Source organism: Triturus cristatus, chromosome 7 (genome assembly GCF_964204655.1).
Source record: "Triturus cristatus chromosome 7, aTriCri1.1, whole genome shotgun sequence".
Lineage (NCBI taxonomy): Eukaryota > Metazoa > Chordata > Amphibia > Caudata > Salamandridae > Triturus > Triturus cristatus.
Genome location: NC_140590.1, coordinates 700476859 through 700491096, shown reverse-complemented (window position 1 = coordinate 700491096; position 14238 = coordinate 700476859).

Genomic DNA, 14238 nt, shown 5'->3' with positions numbered 1-14238 from the left:
TCTCTACCTTTGGTGTGTCTTTGCAAAGTAAAAGGCTGGTGTTGAGATGGAGTACTGAAGTGAGTGTCCCCAAAGTGAGGCCTCAGCTTCCTCCAATCATCCTCCACCATGGATGCCTTTCTTTCTCTAACTGAGTTGCACTGTGCTCTCAGGGTCAGCCTCTGGCTACCTAAAGCTGGAGGCTGGGTCCCTTTTGTGGGCTTACTGGAGGGACAGGTCAGGTTTGGGGCCCTAAGGTCCCCTGTTTGCCTGTGCCCAACAGAATCCCTCTGGGGGAGGTCCCTAACTACCTGTGAAGGGGATCCCTCAGGAATGTTTTTACCCATCACCTGGCTAGGGCAACTAACCAGGCAATCCTCATTCTTTTGAAGGGGGGGTTCTTGTGGACAGGGGCCCTCTTGGGGTCCACTGGCCTCCCTGACCTCTGCAGCCCTGGGCTGACTGAGGCAGGGTAGAGAGAGGCAGGCTACCTGCACCAGACTGGGTCCCACCTTGGAAGGGGCCACTGACATCAGAGGCTCTGCCAGGCCAGGCCTGGCTACCTCTGGGGCAGTTCCTTCACAAGGGGTGAGGTCAGATCCCTGAGGAGGCTGACCTTTTCCTAATGTCTGGGGAGAGGGAGACTTTTCTTCCTCCCCACTACTCTCTGTTTGTGTGGAGTGATCCATAGTTTCAGGCTTCACTACACCTATATCAGTCTGAGTGTGGGCTGAGACCATTACAGCCTTGCCAACCTTTTCAGGAAGGCACTCAGTTTGTGTTTGAGCTGTGACTGTCACAGCTCTGCCAATTTCTACAGGGAAGTCTGTCTGTGCCTGGGCTGTGGCTACCACTGCCCTTCCAACCTTTTCAGGGAGGAAAGCTACTTGGACAGGGGTTGTGACTGGCACAACCCCACTACCCTTTTTGGAAAGGCCTACCATTTTGGAATGGGTGTCTTGTTCAACTTCAGCCCAAGCTGAGAGTTCTAAGTCATTCCCCAGCAAGCAGTCCACAGGCAAGGTTGGAGACACTGCCACCCTTTTAGGGCCAGTGACCCCTCCCCAGCTGAGACATACCTCTGCCATGGGATGACTGTTCTGTTTGCCATCAATGTTAGTTACCTGGTATGAGAAACCGGGCAAAAGCTGCTCAGAGGGAACTAGCCTATGGGCCACCATAGTGATGCTAGCTCCAGTGTCTCTGTAGGCCTCAGCTTTTCTACCATTGATGTAGGGTTCCTGTCTGTACCTACCCAAAGTGTTGGGACAGGCAGTGAAGTTGGCAAACCCCATGCCACCATCACAGACAAGAGTAGCTGCTGTAGGGGAATTGGCTAAGCCAGGATCCCCCTGTGTTCCCCAAGAAAACCCAAACAAATTTTTGGGGGCACTCCCACCACCTGGGGGATTACTGCTGACAGTAATAGGTGGTGTGACAGGAGTAGTTGGAGGAACAGTTTTGTTTTTAGCCTGTGGACAACTGCTGTCAGTTTTCCAATGCCCAGGTGTTTTACACACATGGCAGTAAGGCTTTTTAACTGTGGTAGAGGAGGGAGCTTGGGACCCACCACCCTGTGTGGAGTTTTGGGGCCCTGAGGAAGATTTCTCTTTTGCTTTATCCCCACCCTTCTCTTGAGGCTTGGTGGTATCTTTCTTTTGGTCACCACCCTGATTTTTAGGCCTAATCCTGGTCCTGACCCATTTATCTGCCCTCTTTCTCAATTCTTGGGGAGAGGCCAAATCTGAGTCTACCAGGTGTTGATGGAGAAGCTGGTTCTGACAATTACTAAGGATCTGCTCCCTCATAATCAAGTTGTACAATCCTGTATAGTCCTGCACCTTGCTGCCAGTTAACCAACCTTCCAAAGCCTTAGTGGCACAATCCACAAAATCAGACCAGTCCTGTGTCTGTGTCTTCTGGGTGTCTCTGAACAACAACCTATATTGCTCAGTGGTTAAGCCAAACCCATCTATCAGAGCACTCTTCAGGACTTTGTAATTGTTTGCATCCTCATCACTGACTGTGAGGAGCTTGTCTCTACCTTTGTCAGAAAAGGAGAGCCACAAGATAGCTGCCCACTGACTTTGGGGTACCTGCTGTACTTTGCAGGCCCTCTCCAAAGCAGTCATCCATTTGTGGATGTCATCCCCATTCTGATATGGGGGGACTATCTTGCTTAGGTTTCTATGGTCATAAGACCTATCCCTATCTCTAGGAATGTTGCTGCCACCAGTGGGTTCTGACCCACACAATTTTTGCTCTCTAGCCAGAGCAAGCTTCTCTTTGGCAAGGGCAATTTCTTCCCTCTGAATCCTCAGATTAGCTTCCCTCATTCTGGCTTTATGCTCCTTTCTCTCAGGTGAAGTCATTCCCCTGTGAGAGGAATCATTAGAGATGCTAGAAACATGGGAGTGGATGGATTCCCTTGAAGGGGATCTGTCCCTCCTGTTCCTCTGTGTAAGCCTACTTGTGGGTCTGTATGGGGGGACCCCATGCAAACTCCCATGTAAACTTAGGTTAGCCTGGCTAAGTCTTCCTACTTGGCCCTGGCTGTCTACCTCTTCCTCTGAAGTCCCATCTGACTCATCTGTGGTGGGTAGACCCTTATCTACAGCTATGGCACCATCCCTGGCAGCTCTTTCAGCATCATAGGCCTCCAGAAGCTCCACTAGCTGTCTAAGGGTAGGGTTTGCACCCTGTTTTATTCCTCTGGAGGTACACAATTGTCTCATCTCCTGGAATGTGAATGCATCATACCTAGAGGGAACCTGTCTAGGATTCTCCTCTCCTGAGGGAGCATCAGTGTGATCTCCATCCAGGGGCATGATTCTAGTGAGGGTGTGGTGTGTGCACCTACCTACACTAGTTGTATCTACTAAACCTTTCTAGTAGTTGTAGTCAGGGTGTGTTACTCCCTTCAACCTACAACTACTAAGTCCAGTAGGACTTAAGTATTATAAACTATGTTATATGTACCTAGACAATATCTGTGTGATCTTCCAATTTAGTATCTCAAGATTACAATGGTATTACAACAGCAAGCTCAGATCCCAACCGCTGCTCACCAATATGAGAAATTGGCCTGATGTATGATGTCACTAGTTATAGTGTGCACCTTATATCAGTCCAAATACCCTTATGGTGATTGGTTGTAAAGTCAACCTTATAGACCAGCTATCCTAGTGGTAGCATGGACAAGAGCAGTCTTAGGCTAAACTCTGAATGGCATGTGAAGCCAGCTGTGATACCATATATAATCCCTTGAATACCACATGAAAGGACACCACAACAGATATATATATAAAATAAAGTGTATTTATTCTAAGCAAACCCTCAGCACTCTTTATGAGATTAGAGGTAAGTACAACACAGTCTTATTAATGCATACAGTAAGTCACACAGGTAAGTAATACAGTTAGGCCCTAGGGGCCACGCAAACCATATACTAAGTAAGTGGTATAAGAACCACTGTCACGGAAATAGAATAGGCCTAGGCCTAGGGAATCGCTGGGGCTACACTACACTAGCGTTAGTTAGGAAGTGGGAGGCCCACGGGATTCGTGTGCAGAGTGGAAACACTCACGCGTAATGCGTAAAAGTCAATAGCAATGTTACAGTTTAGAAATAGATAGATTTAGGACACTTCCGGAGTAGCTAGGAAGTTGAGACTTGAAAACTAGACACTAGGATGGTCACTATCCTGATGAGCACCGGAGTACCCAAGTTACCTAGCCCACAGGCTGCGGGTGCATAGGGGTGAAGATGCGTCGTTTTCGTCGTCGACTCCTATGGATGCCTGAAGAAAGATGCTGACAGGCAGTCAGTGAAGAGTGTCCGGTGGATCCCAAGGCTGGGATCAAGAAGAGAAGAAACCTGCAAGCAGAAGGGACAGAGTCAAGGTCACTAGCCAGTGACCACGTGGAACCAGGAAGGAACCAGGCGATGTCGTGAAGAGTTGCAGGTGAAGGTGAAGCTTGTCGCTGCAGCCAGGAGGACCAGGAAGCGTCGAGGACGACCAGGACCAGGAGGCGAGCTGTCCCACGAAGGCTCTTGCTGTCGGCGGCGTCGAAGTTGGACTAGGACTCACCAAGCCTTGGCAAGCGGAACCCACGAAGAACAAAGGACTTGCTTCTGGTGCAGACCAGGAAGGTCTGGGGTGCTTCTTCTTTGCAGAGAAGCGGGAGCCAGTCTGGAGGAGCCAAACCAGCGCAGAAGATTTCAGGGAGCGTCGTCACAAAGGCCACTAGCCAGCGGGCAAGCAACCGGACAGACGCGGCAAGCAGGAAAATGCTGAAGGGCCCCACGCAGGACTCGTGGAGTGTGGGGGGCTGATCTTCGGTGCAGATGGTGCTTGGGGTTGGGGCTTCTCAATCCCCGGTGCACAACTTCGAGGGTACCTCAGAAGCTGCGCTGTAAGTTACTAGCCACTTTTCCCAGGTAGCCGGTCCCACGTCGCTCGTCGCCTCCACGGATCTCAGCTCTGCTGCAGATGTGGATGCGGGTCGGAGAAGTCTGGAAGTCAAGGCTCTGGTCGGGCTCTGCAGTCGGTTCCTCGTAGAACGGTCGCAAAGCAAAGGGTAGTCTCTTGATGGTGCCTGTTTGCACAGGGTAGCCACTCCTTGGCTACAAGGGAGATTCTTCAGTCTTCTTCTTTCGTCGAATGTCGAAGGTCCAGAGTTTCTGTTCAGTTTTGCAGGTTCAGGATAATCTAAAGTCTTGAGGCCCAACTCCCACTCTTATACTAATCTGGGGGGCTGGGATACCTGCTAGGTCACGCCTTATGGGTGGGACCTGGGAGGGGGTGGTTACACCCACTTCCCTTTGTCCAGTTTCGCGCCAGAGCTGGGGCTGGAGTGCCCCAGCGCCGGTTTGAACTGGACTATGCAAGGAACACCTTGTGTGCCCCAGGCATGTCTCATTCCTTTCAGCCCACCCTGCCCCAATACACTAAAGGCTGTCTGGGGAGGTGCTAGCACCTCCCCAAGCAGGAAACCTATTGTCCAGGCCTCCCTGGCTGGGATCACTCCCAGCTGCAGGAGGTCAGACTTGTGTCTGTGGCAGCAGCATCCATTTTGTGATGCTGAGGCTTTGGTCAGAGGTTACACAGCAAAGTAGGATTTTAACATGTCTCTCCCTCTAGAAGGGAGGAATAATATCCTCATCACCAGAAATGGTATGGGGGTATTATTCCAAAGTGTTAGACACCTTACACGACATGTTTTGATACAGCCCAACCATAGTTACCATAACCGTTTAAGATTATAAGGCACTTTAAGAGTATATGGTAGGCTATATCATAGAACAGCTATAAGGACATGGTTCCGAACGCTGCAGACAGGCTCAGCTCATGCTAGAGCACCATCTCACATGTTACCAAGCACTCTGCCTCCAGGATTGTTAAGGCCTGCCATAGGAGTGACTGATAGGTACACATGTGTCTATATATAAGGGCAGATATAGGCATACTATATCTAAGCAAGGGGTGATTACACGACCTTGCCCCAGCTGAGTGATCAGCCAGTTGTGTCTGATTGGAAGGCCAGACCAGGGGTGGCATAATACATGCTGCAGCCCCTGGGAGGCCTAGGGTACACCTATGCCCTGGGTACCTAGGGTACACTGTACAGGGTCCAATAAGGTGATCCTTACCAATGGGTTATGTACCTAGGGTACATGGAGTCCATTTTACAGAGAGAGCAGACAGCCTGAGACCCTGAATGGCAGGATCTCAGGCCAACTAAGTCGAAAAACCAGCTAGACACTAGGCAAAAAGTTGGGGGTAACCATAGTCAGATATCCACCATCCTACAAGGGCAGCTCAGCGGGTTTCGTTTTCTCTGCTGCTTGCTTATCCGTATGTTTTCCTTCTGTCTCAATGTTTGCCAGGCCGGTGTCAAAGATTTTCCCAGTGGCTGGGTTTGGGACACAAGGAGCCGAGCTCGGCCAAAGGCTGCCCTGGGCCAAGCCTCCCCCCCCCCCCCACCCCCATCCTCTGCAAGACGTGCGGGTGTGACGAGCTAACACGGCAGGTACAGGAGATGCTCACTTCTTTCCCTCCCCTCAGGTCCTCCGGTTTCTCTCTCCCCCTCTCCTTCCTCTTCTTTCCTCCTCAATCCTGTAACTTGTTTTCCTCCACTGATGTGTTCACCATTCACTTCTTCATCTTCTTACCATTCTCACAACTGACCTTTACCCCTCCTTCCCCTCAGACCCATGCTGCATTCCTCTGTTTTCCCCCTTCTTAGGGTGACCGGAATTTTAATGCCAAAAACCGGGATATTTCACAAAAATAGAAGAAGGGCTACAATTTTATTTCAACCAAGCTTACAGAATGACAGCGCTCACCAGCACAGGATTACAGAAGAGGTAGTGAGAACATACATAAAATGCAAGTTTTAAAGCCAGTATCATTCCTGTTAATTACATTGTTTTCTTATAACTACCTCTGGTTTGGATAACATAAAAAAGCCCCTCCCACCATTTCCGGTTGACCATCTCTAACAAGCATTGGCATAGCCAATAGGTCTCGCTTTTGGGACCTTATAAGTATTTAGTTATGCAGCACAATATCCTTGGTGCAACAACATCAACCGCTGCATGGCTAAAAACACTTATAAGGTCCCAAAGGCGAGACCCATTGGCTATGCCAATGCTTGTTTCTGCTGGTCACCTGGTGTTTAATCTTCTTATTGAGCCCAAACCTAAGCACAAGGTACTCCCTTTTAGCATTTGTCACTCAAGGCAGCAGAGTCAAGTAGCCCAAGGCTGACTTAGGAACTTGCAGTAGGGTTACAGACTCAGATGTCAAAACAGCATTTAATAACAAGTAATCAATCGATTTCCAGCTATAACTTTAGTTTCAAGAAAGAAGCATTTTATTGCGCTCCGTTAGACACCGGGGTCCCTCATCACATTCTGCAGGCGGCCCCCATCATTTTGCGTTACGCCACTGATTGTACACTGCGGGATTATGAAACCACCAGAGCCTCACCCTTAGCATTGGTGGCAGGTATGGGATCCCAACCGAGGCACATTTCAAAGCGCGTTCCGCTTCTAAGAGCGGCAGCGCTCCTGTATCTGCCCAGCCTCAAAAGGGAACGGCACCGATGTCCGCGAGCGATGTCAACACACTACTAAACAAGATATTCCGAGCCGCTGCTGACAGCTACATCTCATTATCAAGTTCCAGGCGCGCCAAAAACACTGAGCTCATAAAAATAAAAATAAAAAAACCTAAAAAACAAGGGGACGTCAGCGAGCTGTAAAGTGTCCCTTCCAGCCGGTCGGCGGGAAAGTGATTTAGACACTTGTATTAAAATGCAAATTTCTGCCTTGCTTGCTACTTTATCATCCAACTCGTTATGCAATTTGCCAGTTATAGAAGAAAAATTACCATAATGGGCCCCTGGGGGATGCCAGCGGGAAAAAAAGAGAAGAGACCAAACATTAGTTATCATAGCATTCTACAACAATTATCGGTATCTTTTGTTCTTTCTCGTGAAAAAAAACACTGTGGGCTTGTGAATCAGTTTAGGGCGGTGCAGTTGCAGACTTAAAAGGAGTCGGAGTGGTTGCCTGTATCAGATATGACAGATCGGCACATCGCTTCTCTCTCAAACACCTGATAATTGTCTAGGAACAAACAGAATTGAGGTTAAAGACCTGGGAGGCCCGAGGGCCGGTTGAGCGCAGGATCTGTGAGCCTGTCAGGAGCAGCAGAAAACTGGAGGAGTCAAGCTCAAAATGACAAGCAATGGGCAGGGAGTGGGCTGCAAAGGAAGGGGAAGGTAAGAGATAAGGGGAGAACTATAAAGATGAGGATGAAGATGAGAGATAGATAAACAGAAAGAGAGAGAATGAAGCAGAGAGATGGGGAGACAAAAAGAGTTAAATCTCAAGAGAGAAGGCGAGGGAGTGAAACAATCGAGAAAACGAGAAACAATTTGAAAAGAGAGTAAGACAGAGAAACGGTCAAAAGTCAAGAATAAGAAGCTACTGAAATATATGGAGAAAAGTGATTAGATGTAAAGAGGCAGCAGTAAGCTGAAAGAAAAGCACGAAACGAGTAGAATGGAATAAGACATCTCATGGGCAAACAAAAAAAGAAGACAAAGAAGAAGACAGAAAAGCACCATGTGCATTACCCGTTCACAAACCAGCTTCCTCTTTTACTGGTTACCTTTGACCATGTGCAACACTCGTCTGCCTTTTGGTTAGATTTGCGCTATAGTAATACCATATACATACATACATGCAAAGACATACACAAAAAGGTTAGAAAGGCTTGGCCAATTTTATGTTGTGTTATGTTGATTTGTAAAGCGTACTAATCACCCAGGAGGGTATCCAGGCTCTTGGGCAGGTGTGTAGGTTTGTGGTCCCCAAGGTGCTTATATGAAGAGTCAGGTCTTCAGCTTCTTGTGGAACTCAAGAAGTGAGGAGTAAGCTCTGTTGTGTTGAGGGAGGATGTTTCATGTGTTGGGTGCAATGTAGGAGAATGAGCGACCTCCAGTTTTGCTTTTGTGGATGCAGGAATTTGTGCCAGTGAGAGGTGGTATGCAAAAAGAACAATTGATGGACAGAATGCAGAACAATATCATACATTCATCCCAGTACAGCGATCTGGGTCTAAATCCATCGTTTTTTTGCTCACCATGCCAGTTCTACCCGAACTGCCAGGCCAGGTCCTCCCTGGACTGGAAACAAGCATCCTAGGACCGGTTTCGGGCTTTCAGCCCTCATCAGCCAGGATAGCTTGACTCCAGTAGCATGGAGAGCACGGGACCCACGTCTGGGCATACCCGTCCCACTCGGGGTGACAAATGCAAAAAGAACAATTGATTGACAGAATGCAGAACAATGTCATACATTCACCCCAGTACATAGATCTGGGCCTAAATTAATCGTTTTTTTGCTCACCATGCCAGTTCTACCCGAACTGCCAGGTCAGGTCCTCCCTGGTCTGGAAACAAGCATCCTAGGACCGGTTTCGGGCTTTCAGCCCTCATCAGCCAGGATAGCTGGACTCCAGTAGCATGGAGAGCACGGGACCCACGTCTGGGCATACCCGTCCCACTCGGGGTGACAAATGCAAAAAGAACAATTGATTGACAGAATGCAGAACAATGTCATACATTCACCCCAGTACATAGATCTGGGCCTAAATTAATCGTTTTTTTGCTCACCAGGCCAGTCCAGCCCGAACTGCCAGGTCAGGTCCTCCCTGGTCTGGAAACAAGCATCCTAGGACCGGTTTCGGGCTTTCAGCCCTCATCAGCCAGGATAGCTGGACTCCAGTGGCATGGAGAGCACGGGACCCACGTCTGGGCATACCCGTCCCACTCGGGGTGACAAATGCAAAAGAACAATTGATGGACAGAATGCCGAACAATGTCATACATTCACCCCACTACAGAGATCTGGGCCTAAATTCATCGTTTTTTTGCTCACAAGAGGAGGTAGAGAGAGGTGACTTGGTGGGTTGGTGAAAGTGTATGCAGCTGTTGAGGTATTATGGTCCTGTGTTGTTTAGGGCTTTGTATGTGTGTGTGAGAAGTTCAAATTGAATGCGCTTGTGAATGGGGAGCCAGTGAAGCTTCCTGAGTTGTGGTGTGATGTGGGTGAGGCATAGGAGGTTGAGTATCCAGCTGTGTTCTGGATGGTCTGGAGTCTATGTAGGAGTTATTTGGAGATCTCGATGTGGGGAGTGTAGTAAGGAATCACTCAGGCACCTCCACCTGTTTCTTCATTATGCTCTTATCTCAACACATTTGTACAGGACACGTTTCAGACATCCAAGCCAACGTCACTAAACAACTCACTAACCCCCTCTTTACACTACCTCCTCAGGCACTCAGGGGTTCAATTATCAGTGGTGGAGTAGGCGTAGGTGCCCAAGGCTATATTATTACTACTTAACAAGTGGTCAGAGGGGCCATTTACCTTTCTTGCACTAGGGCCCATGGCACCCTTTATACGCTTTTGCCATCACTGACTTCAGGCCTTTAAGAACATCACCCCTCACAACTTTATAACAAAACAATTTCTGCCGTCTTGGTCACAGACTGCATAGACATCCTGAAATGATACTCTGAGGGAAAACATATATCTGAGGAGGAAAGTCTTATGCTGCTTCCTTCAAACATTTCTGAGAAATAAGTAGTGTCAGGCTCTGTCACATGGAGCTTAATTTCCTTTAGACAAAAGTGGATTGTTAGGCCCAATTATTATTTTCTTTACTTTGTGGGCTTAAGATATAAATTAGATCTAACTTTCTTGGAAGATCAACCTCTTGAGGAGTCAAGTAGATACCTTGTTAATCAAACTTCTTTATTTTCAATATATGTAATGTTTGCTGCAGCCTAAAAAAATAGTTGGAGGAAGCCACTAAGACCATTCCGTAAATTATGCATTTTATCTAAGCTAAATATTGGATTCTTTTTTGCAAACCATGGGTTTATATATCACATTCACTTCACAGTGTCTCCGACCTGTTGACTGGTTATCCGAATGTGGTATGACTATGAAGACCATTTTGTGGATGGATTGGCCAATGGGGGCTCAACCTTTGGGAAATCCCTTTTAAAAATTGAGAACTGGTTTTTCTAGCTATACCACCTTGGGGCGCCTCATCCAGGACACAGTTGCATCCCAAACTGCACTGACTCCCACATACACTGGCAGTGCCCCAAAGTAATGACTACACATGTACTGCTGTCTTTGGAGACTTTTCACCCTCTTCATCCCAGGCATGAATTCCCCAACAGCAATCTGTGCTTGAATCTCAAATGCACATTTGTATGTTATTGGTTTCCAATGCACAGCATTGTCAGGATTGCAAATTGAGCATCACCAGTGCAACCTCACAGTTCTTCAATATCATCATCGTGTGAAAATAGTTTTTTGCATTATGCTTTCCAATTGTCAACTTCCAGGTTTAGAAGAATTGCCAATTATTCCCATTCCCAGGGAAAATGCCATTACAACACAGTCGTTACCACGGCCGCATTGTTACATCGCATACCATTACAACGCAAGTCATTACAAGGACTTGCTGTAGGGGGCACTGGGTGTTGGAATAGTATAATTTACTATTCCAACTCCAGTTTGTGCAACAGTAGGGAAGGTGTTGGATTTTAAATCCAACACCTTCTGCCCCCTACAGCAAGTCGTTGTAACGGCCTACGTTGGAATGGCATGCGATGTAACAACGCAGTCGTTGTAATGACCGCGTTGTAATGGCATGCGATGTATCGCATGCAATGAAAACAATGTTTCCCCTTCAAATGAATGGCCTGGTTTTTGTAGCACATAATTGGGCGAGCTGCCAGAATCTGCCCTGTGCCCTGAACCCTGGAGGAAGCAGCACAATTGAGACTTTTGGAGAGGTTCAACCACCTTAAATAATGGTGAAGAAGCCTTCTTTGGAGCATTCCATAGTGTTTTCTTGTTTGCCTTAGAGAGTCTGAAAAAGGACCCATGTGTGTTAACCCCTTCAGTGCCCATGACGAGATAGTCTCGTCATGGAGCGCGGTTGCGCTGTGCCCATGACGAGACTATCTCGTCATGAACCCCGCCCGCTAATGAAACGCCCGGCACAGGGCGTGGAATGGGCGGGGCACTGAAGAGGTTAAAGTACTTTGATCCTCTGCATAGTGCTTCCAGATCAGTAGCTTAAGGGCTACGACCCTCAAATCCACCCTGACTAACTTTGTCACTGCTGTGCTTCACTGTGCACATTTTCAATCTAATTTGTTCTTCTGTCTCTCTCTCTATGCAGAAGGAAAGGTTTTGCTGACATGGGACAAACGCTGTCCAGTTCATTGGCCTTTCATCACCTGATTACCTATAGCTGATATTTCGTTGTTTTGGCCTTCACTGCCGGCTCCAAAAACAGCATTCTCGGATAAAATGTGAGCAATGTAAAAGTTGGGACTTAGTTCCAAAGTTGGCATAGGTGGTCAGAATTCAGGCATTATACTTTTAGGGAATAAAAAAAAAAAATCTCAGGCCAGATTTACAATAACTGGCGCATCCCTGCATATTAGCAGGGATGCGCCAGTTATTTTGCCTGACTCAGAAATCCCCTTGCGCCACCATGGATGCGCCGCATTTACAATGTGGCACACTGTGGCGCACGGATAGACAGATGCGTGACGCATCTGTCGCTGTAAGGGTGACGCAGTTCTGGAGTTGTGTCGCAAGCGCGACGCAACTCCAGCACTGCTCAGGGGTGCCCAATACCTTATATGCTGTGTCACTCCTTACGCCTGCTTCAAGCAGGTGTAAGGATTTGACGCAGCTGGGATGTAAAAGTGACTCAGTGAAATCTTGTAGATTTCACTGTGTCACTTTTACGGGGCTTCCTTGCGACGGAACGCCCACACTGCATACATTATACCTGCGTCACATTGTAAATATGTTGCATAGTGGCGCATCGTCAAAAGTGACGCAACGGCGGCGTAAAAGTGTCACAAGGGCCTTGTAAATCTTCCCCCTCATATTTAAAGAAACGAACCAAAGCAGAAAACCCAGGGATCCCGCAAGAAAGTCTGCCGCATTCTACCCATGAGTATATTGCACTTTAAAAAGGATTATTTTCACTAGCACTACTATTTGGAAGAGAATTTAAGACGGAGAAATCCCTTTGATTCTGACGTACCACTAACCGCATCCAGACAGCACGGAATTTGTGGTCTAGCACTGCATTCTTCCTGACGTGAACTAGCTTTTTGTGCTCGAAAATACTACTGCCAAAAGATTCAGGATCACAAGAAAGGAAAAGCCACTCACGTCAACCCGCAGACGTTTCTGAATGTGATCTCTCTGATTTTACACGATTTGCCCTTCCTTGCTCTGAAAACTACCTCTGACGTTAACCGATATGACTGTGAAGCACTGATGACACAACCATCCCTCAATCGTGACGTTGACCACTGACCCTATGCCCCATTGTCCCAATTGTGTCTGCAGCCTGCTCAGACAGATGAAGTGCGTGGATAGGTCACAAGAGCCAGTCATACTTCATGTCATCGCTCTTCATGTCCGATCCGTGTGATTGTGAGATTTAAGATGTTGCCAGTCTTTCTTTTCTGTCCTTGAATCAGGGGCACACTGGCCACTTCCTGAAGGCCTATTATTTGACCCGAGAAGGTTCTGTTCTCAAATTCTGGCTTTTCATTCAGTCCTTGTTCAACCCTCAATCGCTGTATCCCTAACCTTAGTCTCTGGTTTTCTTTCTCAAATTGTGTCTGCTGTCTCTAAACTGCACTCTGCGCCACAGTTTGCTGTACATCGCGTACCACGCGTTACAAACACTGCTGACTCGTGGGTTGTAAATGCGATCATCACCTGCAATCCGAAGGTCCCACTTACCTGGCAAAAAATACACATGATGAGGAGGTAATGTGCGAGAAAATGTCTCCCGCGTGTGTCGACGAAGTTAGAAACAACAGCAGCTATTGATTCACTCGAAATAGGTGCGACCATCTGCCCTATCCTAGCATAAGGTGTGCTTCGTGCTCGTGAGCTCCATTCATCACTGTATTTATTTATAGCTTGGTGTTTGTGAGCGCGGCGCTATTCTCTGGGAGGAAAGAAAAGGATATCTCTGGAGAGACAGATAGCAGCACCTTTAAGCATGCTATGTTGCCAATAGGTTGGACGAAACGGCTGTCTGGTAAAGATGCCTGTGGCGTTTTGAACCCTACGTGTGTGTCTCTACACTTGCAGTGTGATGTCATGATCATGTCACAAGCCCGTCTGCGCCCGTCCGCGCCCAAACGAGACCAGAGGCCAGAGATGCTGCCTCCATTAAGGTAAAAATCCACCATCAAGCCCCCCGATGCTACTCAGCTGAATTACTACTTGCAATTAGAGCGCTCGCACAAGCTAATAATCGCACCTATGCGAACTGCACTCAGAAGTTCCCCAATAAGTTAGAAGGGCCGGTAACATGCAAACACTGTAAATTCCAAATGGTATCATTTGTAAGGGATCGCCAACCCCCCAGCAAAGCCCCAGAGCCAGCCACTATGAGTCAAAAAAACATATTGTGCAATGTAAGATCCCTTGCTAAACATCCGTTTGAAATATGGGACATGATTGTCTCTCATGACCCTGCATTATGTTTCTTTACCGAAACATGGTTGAACCCCTCAAACCACCCCATGAAAAACCTGGCCATACCAGAGAATTATAAAGGTATTCATCTGGATAGAGAGGAAAAAACAGGAGGGGGCATAGCCATTGCTTTTA